General features: G+C 37.9%; 1 pseudogene; it reads right to left on the bottom strand.

Annotated features, from left to right (window-relative positions):
• Positions 1-9,661: 9,661 nt before the first annotated feature.
• LOC147924338 (uncharacterized) lies at positions 9,662-13,410 on the bottom strand (annotated as a pseudogene).
• Between the last annotated feature and the right edge of the window lie 1,708 nt (positions 13,411-15,118).

Here is a 15,118-nt window from a genome sequence, read left to right as displayed (position 1 = left end):
ATCTTCTGCGATACGGATTTCCCACCAGGCAATGCTTCCCCGACCCTTAGCCACAAAGGCTAGAAGGATCACATCCCTTTCCCCAAACCGTGTATAAAGGACCTATTCCCTTACGGTAAAATTTACTACTTTGTCAAGTAGTGCACGTTGGTAGCGAACCACACCGAGCCATTGGGACAATCACATTATCGCCTCACCAAGTCATAACAAGACTAATGACTTATCCTAAAATACAAGTATACTAAAAACTAAGAATACTTCTTGCAACATAAACTAACAATGAATCAAAGATTAGCCATGCAAAAGCAAGACTAACACAAACAACACACAACAATCTAACATGCTTCCTAACAACAATCAAATAAAAAATTAAACACAACAACAAACAAGACATCTCAAGCTCGCCAATAACTACCAATTATTGACTTGCAAGAAAAGGCATAACGGCTATAACGAAATCATAGCCAATTATACTAACATTTAAACTACTCTTTGCAAACAAATCACACAACAATAAACACATCAAATGAAACACACAACAATAATCATGAACTATACAAAAATAGAACATGAACCTAATATGCAACACATACCATAACAAATTACGAACATAAACACAACGACCACACAAAACAAACAACAAGCGCAACTTAACCTCACACGAAATAAAGAAATAAAACCTCGACATGTGCTACTTCACATATGTTTGCTACTCACAGGGTTTGGCTGGGCTTGGCTTTGCTTCACGCTTTCGACTAGCTAGATCTGCGCGAACTCAAAAGCTCTGGATTTCACATCATCAAGATCTGCTTAGCTGGGATCTGAAAAGAAAAGCTAGAAAGGAAACTGAACTAAAACTAAGGTACTTACCTACAACCTTGCTATCCTTCCTTGAAAACTCCTTGAGCTACTTGGAGATTTCCCTTATCTCCAAGAACAAACTAAGGCTTTAACTAAGGTTTAAGGTGGATTTTGGGTTTACTTAAGCTAATGATCGAAACTGGGTATTTATACAACTCTAGGGTCAGTGCTGAGGTTGATTAGTCACCTAAACAACTGTCTCACGTCCAGTTTTTAGCCAATCACAACTCGCCATTTTAATTATGGGCATGCTTATCCACTTTTAATGCCTACACATGACATTACACCTCACCAACGTTTTTATCCAGTTTTCTTGGATAAGAATGAACCACTTGGTCTCCTCTTGACCAATCAAAACCCTCCTAACTGATTCTAAGCCTAACTCTCACAAACCGTTAACCGTTTCTCGCTGGAAATATCCCGTTTGGACCAGCTTTATGTGCCATTGCCCTAAAAATAAATTTTCCATGAAAACACTGATTTATTAGGATAAAATTCCCTATTTCATCTTCCTAGCTTTTTAAAAACTTCAAGCTCAAATAAAATTAACCGTATCACTTTTCTGAGCTTCAACTTGATTTTCTACTTCTTGCTATAGCATCCTCAACTTCTTTAAGGTCCTCTTAATACATTTCATGCTTGTCCTTAGCACAAAATTCTAATTCTGCTCTTTAGTGCTCTTCTCAGTAGCTTCTGGGTCGATTCTCTGGAAATCTGAAAACTGACTAATTCTTCTTGGCTAAAATCTTTCAAGCTTCTTATCTGATTTAATCATATGCATTGGCCCAATGAATGCTTCATCTTCTTACTTCCAAACTGATTCTTAGTCGCTGGACTAATTACCGGAAAATAGCGTCTCTTGCTATACGGCTATCGGCTCCTGTTGAACTTAGCGTTGGTCCTTAAATAATCTTTGCAGAGATTTTTGATGCTAGTCCTCTTAGCTACTGATTGAATCTAGTCTTTCTTAGAAATTCTCTTCAAAAAAATTTTCTCGGCTAGGTCATTCGGCTATCTTACAGCGTCTTTTGCCTTCGGATTATTTTCTGAGCAATAATCTGTCGAAACAAGCGCTCTGAATTCCTTCTATTGGGCTTTGATCATCGTTGTTCCATAGGTTTTTAACCAATCTTCCACTCCTTTGGTTTATTTCCCTCGTTGGTCGAATAGTCTTGTTCGCGTCCTTCCCGCATATTTTTAGGTATTACATTCACCTCCCCTTAATAGAATTCATCCCCGAATTCTCCTTAGCTTCGCCTTGGGTCTTCCACCAAGTTAATTTTGTCTTTGATCTCTTACCTTTCGAGACTTCTTCCTTTTCCTTCATTTTCTTACTTGGTCATTTCCGTCTTGGTAGTTGATGACATCTTTTGCATTAGCTTAACTGCAGTCTTTTCTTCTGCTTCTTGGATAGATACCACTCTTGAACTAGGTCTTCGCATTAGAACTTCCGTACTTCCCTCTTCCTCCTTCATCTTTAGTCGCTTCCATTACGACGTTATTTGATTTTTCCATCTTTGAAGTCTGGTCCATCCTCACTTTTAATAAGGTACTATGCTTTGCTGTTGGGCTCCAAGCTTCAACACACCACTTGAATCTTCTCCATTATTTTCTTGCATCCTCTTTGAGTTCTTCAGTTCTACCTTCTTCTCAATTCATGGCTTGCTTGATATCTTTCTTCCTTCTCAACAATCTTTGATGGCTGCTCTCCTCTTTGTTGCTTTCTCTTACATTCTAAGATTATAACTGGTCTTCTTATTTGGTAATGGTGTACCATCCCATCGGTTACCATCTCTTCACCTTCGATGATTTCTTCTCTAGAATCAGTTTACATCACATTCCGTTGTGCGTAATCTGCTTTCTGATGGCCGTAGCTTTTCACCTCTTCTTCTTAATTCTAGCTCCTCCTTGATCAGACTTAACTTCGCTTCAAACATCTTTAGATCTTATGATTTCTTCCTCACTTTTGTAGTTTACTAACTGTTGGAACTGAATTTTTAGAAACAATTTTCAGAAAATTGCAGGTCTTGAGACAGTAACTTTTCGGCGACTTTCCGGCCAAATTCCGGCCAAACGGCTGATTGGAATTGTCAGGTCGATAGTGCAATGGAAAGCTGGTAACGAGTACTACAAGATGGAATACTCATATGTCCAAAACGGATTTGATTTGAATGCAAAATAAGAGTGTGAAGTGAGCTACTTGGGATGTTTGGGAAAAAGTCTCACATCAAAAACAGGCCGTGGACTCTTGGACTCTTGGGCTTTTGGGCTCTTGGGCTCTTGAGACTGCTGTAGGCTCATTTAATTTTTTGGAAAGACTTGGTGTGAACTCCAAGCAACTTGGGCAGTACTCCAAGAATATTCAGAGAATATTTTCTTGAGACCTCCCTCCTTCCACTATATATAGAGACATAGCCTCTCATTATTTCACACACTCAAAAACATAAAGCCTCATTCCTCTGAAGATCTCTCTCCCTCTCCCTTGCTTAGTCTAATTAAGTCCTTAGTTTAGTAGTCTCGAGAGTATAACGTAGATCTGTTCGCTTGAGTTTTATTACTGGTGTGCTACTGTAATAGTTTGTGATCGGTTGTATCCTAAGATTCATAAATCCTGATTGTCCGAAAGCACTTACTACCGATTTATTAAATTAAGGAAAGAGATATCATATCTTGCCTCCGTGATTTATTTTCTGCTTTATATTATGCTGTTGTAATTCATTTCTGATTTCGTTATTTTAAATATAATTCACATATTTTCTCAGTTCTATTTTTGCGCTCCTAACACTAACTTCGTCCTTCGAGTTAATAAAAAAATTCTTTGGCTAAGGCAAAATGATTCTTCTTCTATGGCTTCCACAACTTCTTGGCTAACTGCAACTCTCTGCGTCTTCTTGTCTTCAGCTTCTGGCTTTAGGTTATGGCTAAATTTCCATTCTTTAACCACTAACTAAACCCTACTCCTCGTTCTTCTTCTTCTCTGATCTATACTGACTTCAACCTTGCTAAATCTATACCGCTCTTCATGATCTTCTTGCAACTCCTTTCGAAAGCAAATCCAACTCTTTTCTTTCTAAAATATTTCTAGGCAATGCACAATGGTCTACTCCTTTAACTTTCCATTCCTTGGCTTTCGCGGATTTCGGATTGTTAAAATTCTGAGCCACAGTTCTCCTTCCCTAAGGTTTCTCTACTCCTACAAGATCTCGGATTTCTCCTAAAAATCTAGAAACGCTCTCAACTCCTAACAAACAAAGCTAACACAACACAAACACACAAGTAAGCAAGCAAGCAATAACAATAAAAGCAAAATATAAACAAAGAACACAACCATAATATAATACAGATTTTAAAGATTTGGTTATAAACCTCCTCGTTCAAAACTCACATCATCATCATGATCGTACCAAAAAGAATAATATATCACCATCATACCTCCCAAAAGGTGTAAGCCAACCCACTAAATATACACATACCAAAAGGGGTTAGCGCCTCACACCTCTCTCACATCATGTATACGGAAAGATCCTACCAAGCGTGCAACGTGCACACGGACAGTCTGCAAACACAACATGGGGACAATAACGAGTACCAGAACGGGTGCGAGATGAGGAAGCTCCATCGGATGTCGCTCCTACACAGAAGCTCGATCCTCTAACAAAAAGGTACATGGACGTGTCATAGGACAAGATGTAGCGTAATGACCGCGCTCTCCACAAGTCAAGCACACAATACTGGAAGGCATGTACGCCCTGTAGTACATACAACTCCCTGGATAATGTCCCAGCTGACCACAAGTGAAACAATAAGGCTTTCGGTCACTCAGCACTGAGATACGTTCCGCAGAACTACCCTGCCCAATAGCCACTCCTCCACTAGCGCTCAAAGGTCCTTACAAAGGCGAAGACTCTCTCCACCATGTGGAGATGGGACTCAAGGATGGCGTAGTTGGTGATGGGAGATATGGTGAAGCAAGCGAAGATGATGGAGGGTCAAGATCGTACCACTCTGGAACTAGAGGCACATCAAGAACGAAACCGGCAAACGTCAATGGCGACTTTGAACTCAAATGCATGTGAAAGGAGTGTGCTGTTCCAGACATTGTTGGGAACTCAAATGCATGTGAGAGTATTCCCTATTTGATATTGGCTGTTCCAGACATTGTTGGGAAATTTACCCAATATTCTTTCGTGTGATGAAGATGGGAATTAGACAATAGGAATGTAAGAGAATCGACAACACCTAGGTTGTCTGACCAGTTCTCCTCCACTTTGTTGAGATCTTTCAGAACTTATTGGATCCAATGATGTCGTATATCGATTGAGCGGGAGTGCAAGGTCGAATTCTTTGGTAAGTGAATAGCGTTCTCGTTATCACATATATATATTTACCTTGCTTTACTCCCAACTCAAGCAAGAAGTTCTTCATCCACAACATCTCCTTCCAAGCTTCTGTGGCAGCAATTCAGCTTCAGTCATGGACAAAGCTGTAGTTTTGATTGCCAGGAAAGAGCTCCTCCTGCAAAGGTAGTTATATACCCTGAAGTTGATTTCCTAGAATCTTTGTCGTCGGCAACACACCACATTGCTATAGGCCATCAGCTCAAGCTTCTCATTACCAAAGCATAGACAACTTTTACGTAAATAGTGGAGGATCAATTTGCAGTCTGGATTGGCTAGAAAGTGACTCACAACTGCATAGGCGATATCTAGCCTTGTACACACCACGAAATACAGAAGACTGCCTACTGCAGATGCATATGGGGTAGTCTTCATTTCCTCCTTATCATTTGTTGGAGTTTTGATAACTCTCTAATTTACATGTTTTAGACACCTTTTTTTTGTCCATATTTTGCATTATATATACCCTAACCTTAGCATTTTTAGGTCATTAACTGTAGGAATTTGCATTTAGGCCATTTAGGGTACTGCATTCTTGCATTTGTGCATTTTGGATGAAAACAGGTGCTTAAGAGCCTAAAATGGGAAAAACAAGTTTAAACCCGAGCATGTACCCGAAGGAGCTATTATAAAGAAGAACAGTCTGAACATCAACCCGATCAAAGAGGATCTAAGAGCAAGAAGAACAACCCAAGACCTATCTGAGGAACAACACGACCATATCCTCGTGCACCGCATCGAGTAGACCCTCGGGCAGGACTGAGCAGCTAGGTTAAAATGGTTTCCATATATAAACCCCCCCTTTTCTTCCTCTCGCCCTAGCACGCCGCAGACACTCAGAACAGAGAGCGAGAGCTTCTGAGAGAGAGACTGAGCGATTCAAACACTTTTTCCACTTTGTTAGGACTCGATTTCATTCACTACAGGAAAATGTCACATATACAGCATCCGGAAAACGCTATAACAGGTTATCATAGCGGTATTGTGAACACTATATATGTGCCCGTTATAATAGATATGGCACTTTACATAGCGTTTTCTCCTTATGCTATATTATTTTCTTTTTAGAGAGCGTTTCTTTTATTGCAATTGTAAACTTTATAATAACAGATAGTTTTCGTTATTATTTATGGTTTCATATAATTCACAAACGCCACCATTAGTTTTAATATAGCGTTTGTTTTCTATCACTGTTATTGTTCCCCAGATTTTTAAATAATTGGATTTTTGTTTCCCATATTAGCTTATAGATAAACATCCTGTCATTTATCAAACCAAAACATTATATAATTGAAAAAGTTCATATATATTGCTACATCAAGTACAAATACAACAAGTTCACCAAGCCAAACAAGTTCTACAACCCAACACAATCCAACATAAGAGAAAGCTTCACATATAAACAATGTTATTATTAGGCCAAGCAATAGTAGTACCTAATGCATCAGCAACAATCTTAAATTATGATGTTTGTCTCCATACTCGTGCATCGCCAATCAAGCAAATGTCAACCCAAACCTTGCTGACATTTGGACCCAATGGATGGCAGTGGACAGTGTCGTTTGGATTGGTTGAAATAACTCGGCCTTCTGCAACTCTTTCTCCCGATCCAAAGCAATCTATGAGGAAGCATTTCTTCTTAGCTAAGTTGCTATTGTTGTAGCTGTTACTTTCACCACTCTACAAATTAAATTGCAGAAATTAATCACAATCACACAACTATACAACACATCATGTAAAAGACAGATTAATGTATAGAGTTTTACCTTAGGTGATGATTCTTGAGTTGGTTCTACTTCTTTAGAACCTGATGTTCTTGCTCCTTTAGAACCTGTTGTTCCTCCTCCATCATTGAAAGATGCTCCACCTCTGTTAGATTCTTCTTTACTAAAATCCGATTCACTCTCAGATTCTGCATCCTCCATTATCTGTCTGTTACACTTAGACAGCTTAGTAAGTGGCCATGCTATGTTCACGCTCAGTGCATCACCCATCACAGAAATGTCTTCACTTGGTGGTCTCCATAATGAAGCCTCTTTGTTAATGACTTTTACAATATTCACCATTGCAGCATTCGCACCCAATGGAATTTTATTCACCAACTGTTTAGGGTCTTTTGAAATCATATGTGCCTCAACAATTACTTCACCATCCAAAATCCATTCAACAAGCTGGACTCTATCTTCCTAAAAAAACTCATGCAAAAACATAATTCATGTGTCACCTAACCAATAAGCATTTATATATTACCATAACAATGCAAACTATATCATTAGAACTTTACCGAGGCATCAGCTCCCTTGTTTCCAGTTGAGGAGTCCATACTGTCCACAATTAGCTAATCAAATGGCCATGCTATCTTGGTTCCCACAGTCTGGCCAAGCTTGTTGACAGTTGTTATAGGCCTCCATAGAGATGCATTTTTATCTGATACAAAGGTCACAAGTACAGCTGACCCATTAGGACCAATTGGCATACGGCCAATCTTGTAACTTGGTTCAACAGAGCATAGTTTGCCCTCAGCAACAACATCATCTTCATCTACAGACCAATCACAACATCTTCATCTTCATCATCATCAGTGGTGTCTGAATTTGCACCATCATCCTATACACACAATTAAGAGTTTCAATAGTACATCTTACCAGGAATTGAAAACCACATTTGAATATTAACCTTACCTTTTTCCCTTTAGTTAAGTCACAAACCATGTGTCTCAAATCAGCAACCTCGCTCACCAATTCTGCATGTTGAGCTTCAATCTTCTGCACATGTGCATCTCTAGCCTGTAAGAATGCTAGCTTGGTAGCAGTAACCCCTATGCCCATTCCTATGATTCTTCCACTCCTATCATTCCCTAGAATTTGACTAACCGCATCTTCCTTAAGACTAACATTAAAATTTGAGCCTATCTCACTATCAGGCGATTTAATTTGTTCCTGGTTTAAAATTTTGTTAATGCATCAATATACATTACCAAGTAAAACCAACATTATACATCACCAAGTAAAACCAACAGATGAGTTTGATAACTTCTTACAATTGTTTGTTGAAACTCGGGTTTAACAGGTCTTCCATCTGCATAGGTATGTCCAGCTATCCAGACCATGCTTCTAGTAATCTTACTCGGGCCATGTGCATTTTTTTTCTACAAGTACCAAGAAGTAGTCACAGTCACTATTTATAGTATATAACTAATGAATACAATTTATCATACATAGACATACCATTTCATCAGCAAGGCGATTCATTCCTTTGCGACTGGTTGTGTGTGGAATCTGTGCTTTCCTCATAGTCTTGTACTTCTCACTTCGTTCCTATAAAAGTCATTCCAATTAATATATTAAATATAAGTAAAATTACATAAATCAATTTTGTATTTAAAAGCAAACCTTGAAACTTTGCCAGTCCTAATCTTCACCCACTTGAACCATGATGATTCACTGTGAATGTTGCTTGGTTTCAGATCTCGTATTTCACCCTTGGTCTTAGCAAGACGAATTTTTTGAAGTAGCCTAGACTTATGAGCCCTCCATGCGCACCCCAGTTGCATCAACAGTGAATGTTTTTGCCAATCTTCTGTCAAATTGAACGTCCCCTACAACAAATTTACACAATGTTATTATAAAAACTTGTTAAAAGCATCAAGTAAAATACAAAGTAAAAAAGAAAATAACACTTGTACCTGAAGCTGTTCCCACATTGTATCCTTTGTCTTTGAATCCAAGTACCTCCAATCATCTAAAAGTACTGATACATGCTCCCTTACAAGAACTCCCAAAAAAGATGAAAGTGTAACTGATCCCTTCCCAACATGGTCACCGATGATGTTAAATTCCACATTTACTTTGTCCTCATTGCTTTTAGCCAATTTACTCATCCTGGTGGGTCCTCTAGTTCTCCTCTTCTTCGCCTTTGACTGGTCAGTTAAACATTCTTCAGGTGAATTACCAACAGTTTCATGTTTTTCAGCTTCTTGGTCCTCTCCATTTAGTTCAGGCTCTTTCTCAGTCTCTTTCTCTTCTCCTTCTACTTCATGTTCTTCAGATGATGGTACAGCTTTTTGTTGTACTGCTGGTTCAGCTTCTTCTTCTACTGCTGGTTCAGCTTCCTTTTCTACTACTGGTTCATCTTCGACTGATTTAGCAAGTTTTCTGTTTCTTTTGGTTGTTTTCAACTCAAGAGGAGTAACATCTGCCTTGCTGACGCTTGCTACGTCTTGTTTTCTTAGCACTGGTTGTTGTTTTGGTCATGTTTTCTGTAAACAAAACCAAAAGGAAAACACGTAAGCAAAAACTGTAGGCCATTACTAATAAATCTCACCTCAACCAATATGCTAACTAATAAGCCAAAATCTATTAATATACTAAATACTAAGCCTAGTTCTAATATTCTGGTCTATACTAATCCTTTACTAAAACTCCTTCGCAATCTGCCCTAACACAGTAACTCTCATCATCATTAGAAGACTGATCCAACAAATCTTCAAACTGTTGACTGGATGATGGTGGTGCCAAAGTATCTGCTTCTGTCTCCAACTCATGATAACCTCTTGGTGGAACTTTCATAACTACATACCAAGGGGATGAGTCATCTTCTCGGGAATAAAAAACTTGTTTTGCTTAAGACGGCATAATATATGGATCTTGTCGAAATGCAGATTGGTTAATATGCAAGTTGACAAGCGTAAAGCCTTTCTATTCTTTCACACCATTCCCTTTGTTTTCCCATCTACACTTAAACAGTGGGATATAGAACATGTGGTAGTCCAGCAAGATGATCTCTTCTATAACTCCATAGTAGAACAATGTCAGCCTTTTGATTTGTATCTCTTGCACTAGATCGACACATGGTAAAAGCTTCATAGGATACTCCACTCTTCTGAGTCTGCCGCTTTACATTATTGGTGTGAAATCGATGTCCATTCACTATGTATCCCTTAAATGTCTGAGCTTCTTGTCGTGGTCCAAATGCTAACCACCTTAGCTGCTTATAATGGTCCTTTGAGTTACTTGGGATCTAATGAAAAACTCAGAAGGAAAACAAGTATTTAGATATAGTTTTAGATGGTAAGAATTAAAAAGATATGTATCTTTATCTAACTGCATACCTTCTCTTTAATCCATTGTGTAAACTTTTCCCCATGCAATTTCCATAAAAGAGTTTCATTTCTTCTGCAATGCACATCCTTAGCTTGTAATTCTTCCAAGTGCATACTATAAAGAAATGTCGAAATTGTTTATAAAATTATTAGACAAAATTTTTAAAAGTGAAACATGAAAAACAATAATAGCTAGGAAATGTTGTCAAATTTACTCAACATATGGAGTAATCATTGCTTTGTTCATCAGAACATATCTATGCGCTATCTCCCACTCTTTCTTTGTAAGGACAACTGGTTTAGCCTTGTTAATTGGACGACCTTTGAGGATGTGCTCATCTGGTTCAAGATCTTCATTACGGACTGCAGCTTCCACAACTAGTACATAAGATTTTAGAAACTCCAAACAGAAAGCAATGTATTTTCCTGCCATGTATTCCTCAGCCATACAAGCTTCCGGCCTTGCATAGTTCTTAATATATGACTTAAGGGTTTTCATGTACCTACATATCAAACAAAGAAGTATCAGTTTTCATCACATTAAATAATTAAAAGAGATTTTAAAAACATAAATCACTACCTCTCAAATGGATACATCCATCTAAAATGGACCTGTCCACCCAACCGTGTCTCCCTTGCTAGATGAACAGGAAGGTGGAACATGATATCAAACATGGAAGGAGGAAAGAACCTCTCCAGTTGGCACAATGACTCAATAACCTCAGCCTCCAATGTTATAAACTTCTCTGGATCAATCACATGCTGACACAATCGATTGAAGAAGTTGCTTATTCTAGTCAGTGCAATCCTAGGTCCAGTTGGCAGCAGTCCTCTCAAAGACACAGGTAACAAGTTTTGTAGTAACACATGGTGATCATGAAACTTCAAGCCACCAATTGTAGGAGGATCAACTGAAACACAGTTTGCTATATTCGCACAATACCCATCTGGTCCTCTGAACTCAGACAATTTCTTGCAGAACTTCTTCTTTTCCGTCTTGGAAAACCAATAAGCAGCAGGTGGTAAGTATTGTCTCTTCCCACGTACTTGTGCATGTAATGCTTCCGGAATACCCATATCTTCCAAATCTTGTCATGCCTTTAAGCCATCTTTAGATTTAGCACTATGCATTAGAAAGGACAACATGGCATCAGACACGTTTTTCTCAATGTGCATTACATCGATGTTGTGGCAAACAGGCATATCCTAATACATGGAAACAAAGATATAAGTTAGACAATGGCAAAGAACTAAATTTATCTATAGTTTAATTTAAATTTTATATATAAAATATGCTAACCTTCCAGTAATCAAGATCGAATAAAATAGACCGCTTCTTCCACCTCCATTGATAATTGTCTTCATCATATTCTTCTTCTGAAATTTCATCATCGCCACACAAATCAGACCTCTTTCTTTTACTTTTTTTTTATCTAAAGCTCGACCAAAATCATTCTTAAAGTCTTTCAAATGCTCAAATATCTCAGCCCCTATTTGAATTCTACATGCAGTCCTTTGTTCTACCGTGTTGTCAAACCAACTCCGTCTGCGTCTGTAAGGATGCCCAGTTCTGAGTCTTATCCTATTGCCCAAGTAGACATGTTTTCTACTAAACTTAAGCCACCTAAAAGGAGTATCCTTACCACAAACATTACATGCTTGTTTACCTCTAACTTTACATCCTGCCAAAGTCCCCAAAGCAGGATAGTCACTGATTGTCCACAGTAAAATAGCTCTCAGATTAAAAGTTTCCTTTGAGAAGGCATCATAAACACCCACACCTTCATTCCACAAATCCTGTAAATCTTCTATCAACGGTTGAAGATACACGTCGATGTTGTTGCTCAGTGCAGTTGGACCAAGTATCAACAGAGTCAACATTATATTGTCAGCCTTCATACACAATGTAGGTGCCATGTTTTAGTTCACAAGAAACACTGGCCATGCACTATACTTGGTGTTTTGAATCGAAAAAGGATTCATCCCATCAGTACACAAACCAAGTCGAAGATTTCTCGGGTCAGACGCAAATTGTGGCCATTTAGCATTAACCTGAGCCCAAGTTATCGAATCCACCGGGTGCCGCATCATTCCATCTTCTGAACCATTATTGAAATGCCAACGTAGATCCTCTGCCATCCTTTTTTGATCTATACATCCTTCTGAATCTGTCCTTTATTGGGAAATATTTAAGAACTTTAGGTGGAATCCCTTTCTTTTCCTCTCTTGTGTGCTTATCCATCTCCCATCTTGAAGCACTACATCTAGGGCAGCTTGTCATATCCTTGTACTGCTTCCGGTAAAGAATGCAATCGTTCTTGCATGCGTGAATGTTCTCATATCCAAAACCAAATACCTTCAAGAACTTCTTCATCGCATTTGTTGATGTTGGAAGGACATTATCTCCATGTAGCATGTCGTGAACTATCTTTAGAAGCTGATCGAAGTAGTTTTCTGACATCCCACTCTTAACTTTAATCTGGTACAACCCCATGATAGCAGACACTTTAGTGTACTTAGAACAGCTGGAGTAGAGTGGAGTCTCAGCATCTTTCAAATTTTTCATAAATTCTGAATCTTTCCTGATGATCTGCATTGTCACTCTGATCTGCATTGTCATTCTGGGCCTTTGTATTGTCATCACCATCAAAGAAAACAGCTCTAAACAACTGATAAGCTTCAAATTCTGAAATTGGATCATCACCTCTTGTTAAATCCCTTATCTCCCCATGATTACTCTAATCTACTCTTCTTTTATATCAAGTCCATACCCCTAATAATCAGATGATCTACTATTGTGGCTAATGGTTGATGGCACAGATTCCGGCAGTCAATACATGGACAAAACATATTTGGACTATCTCCCATTCTCCTAGCTGACCCATAAACAAAATCAGTTTCTCCTTTCTCATACTCGAGACTATTCCTATAAGGTAAAAAATACTTTCAAGTTCAATAAACAGTCATAAGAAACTCAGTTGTAACTTAAGAAATTATTAGTAATAACAATATAAAACCATACCTTGGAAGCCAAACCCAAGACTTATCCATGTTACACAGCTCCATGGTCAAACGATTACACACATTTGTGACAAGAGATTCTTATATCAGACATATTCAAACTCAATTAAACCAACAGAGATACATACTATAGAATATGACAAACTCAGTGAAACAAAAGAGATACATATAATACTGCAATTACCTATAGATAACTAGGATTTTGTAAAGAAGAAGCTGCAAAATGAGAACCTGCAAAAGGAGAATCGGTTATAGTCAGAATCTTGTAACCTTAAGAACTGAAACCTTAAAAACTTAAACCAATTGAAACCAAAATTTTTTTGTAAAGAATAGTCGATTATAGTCACAATCGATTATTGAAACCTTAAGAAATCGAAACAGAAACATCTCGAAACCCAAAATCGAAATAGAAACCCTAAATAATTGACAAATTTGTCGAAAAGAAAACCGATTTAGAACATCTCGAAACCCAAAATCGATTACCCAACATATATATATCATTCAATCGAAATCTGTACCTTCGATTTTGATAAATCGATTTTGCAGACAGATTTTCTGAGAGAGATAAAAGATATCGGAGAGAGATAAAGGGTGTCTGAGAGATAGAGAGTCTAAGAATGTGAGATTTTGACAAGAATCAAAGAATTTGAGAGATAATCAATGGAAGAAATTGAAAAACCCTAGCTCGTGAACTTGTGAGAGAGAAGCAAAGAAAAGAAACTGATATGTCGACTAAGGTAAAACGACAAAGCATAAGAGGGAAAATGAAAATATTGGGTGATTGTTTTTACTTAGCCGGGTAACGAAATTTTTTTGGTCCGCCTAAACTAATATACAGCGTTTTAAACCTCGTATCGCTATCTAAACATACACTTCTAAAAACTGTAACTTCTAAAAACATAATATAGCGTTTACAAATTAACCAAACGCTATCAAAAATACGCCGTTACGTTAACTATAGCAGAAATGAAAGAAACGCTATCTTCATATGCTATCTTTACTACATTTTCTTGTAGTGATTTCTTTTTGCTATTCTTTTAGTTTTCGATTCTGTACTCTACTACTTTTACTTTTATTTTCAATACAATGCAATTTACTTTCATTTGTGTTTTTATGCTTTCTAATATGAGATCTGAGTAGTGAAATAAAGTTTCTAGGGATGGGATAGACAAATATGTGTTCTTGATCGGTTAGGATATCTTAGCTTGATTGTTTAAGTTATATAAATTCCTTTCTAGATTGGTGTTCTTAATGCTAGTTTCAGACCGAGAGGTTGAGATTAGATCTAGGGTGTTTTCCCATCGAGAGATGTTGTTGAAATGCTTGAATCAATCAATGCTAGAGATTTACTCACTTAGCCTAAGAGATTAGATGTGTAATGAGTTTATTGACAATAATGAATCGATTTGTAATGCCTGCTTGGTCATCTTTCTCCAACGAGAGTTGGGAAGGGGAGTGACCAAGGTTGATTGTTTCTATCACGAGAGTGTTTTAACATGATTTAAGAGATTCATTTTCTAGGGAATATTTGCTTGAGGCATGTAGGACATCCCATACTGGTTAGGAACACTTATGAGTCGATTACCCCATCCTTAGGAGCTTTCTTATCTTGATTGTTTAACTTTTATCTATAACTCGACCCCTTACCCGAGCTGGTACTCGATCACCAGCTTTGTGTATACCTTCGAGCTGTTCATCCTTGACTTCTTGATCCGATCACTCCACCCGATCCAGTACT

This window comes from Camelina sativa, chromosome 17, assembly GCF_030686135.1.
Source record: "Camelina sativa cultivar CO46 ecotype springtype chromosome 17, ASM3068613v1".
NCBI classification, from domain to species: domain Eukaryota; kingdom Viridiplantae; phylum Streptophyta; class Magnoliopsida; order Brassicales; family Brassicaceae; genus Camelina; species Camelina sativa.
This window is presented reverse-complemented; position numbering and strand designations above follow the sequence as displayed.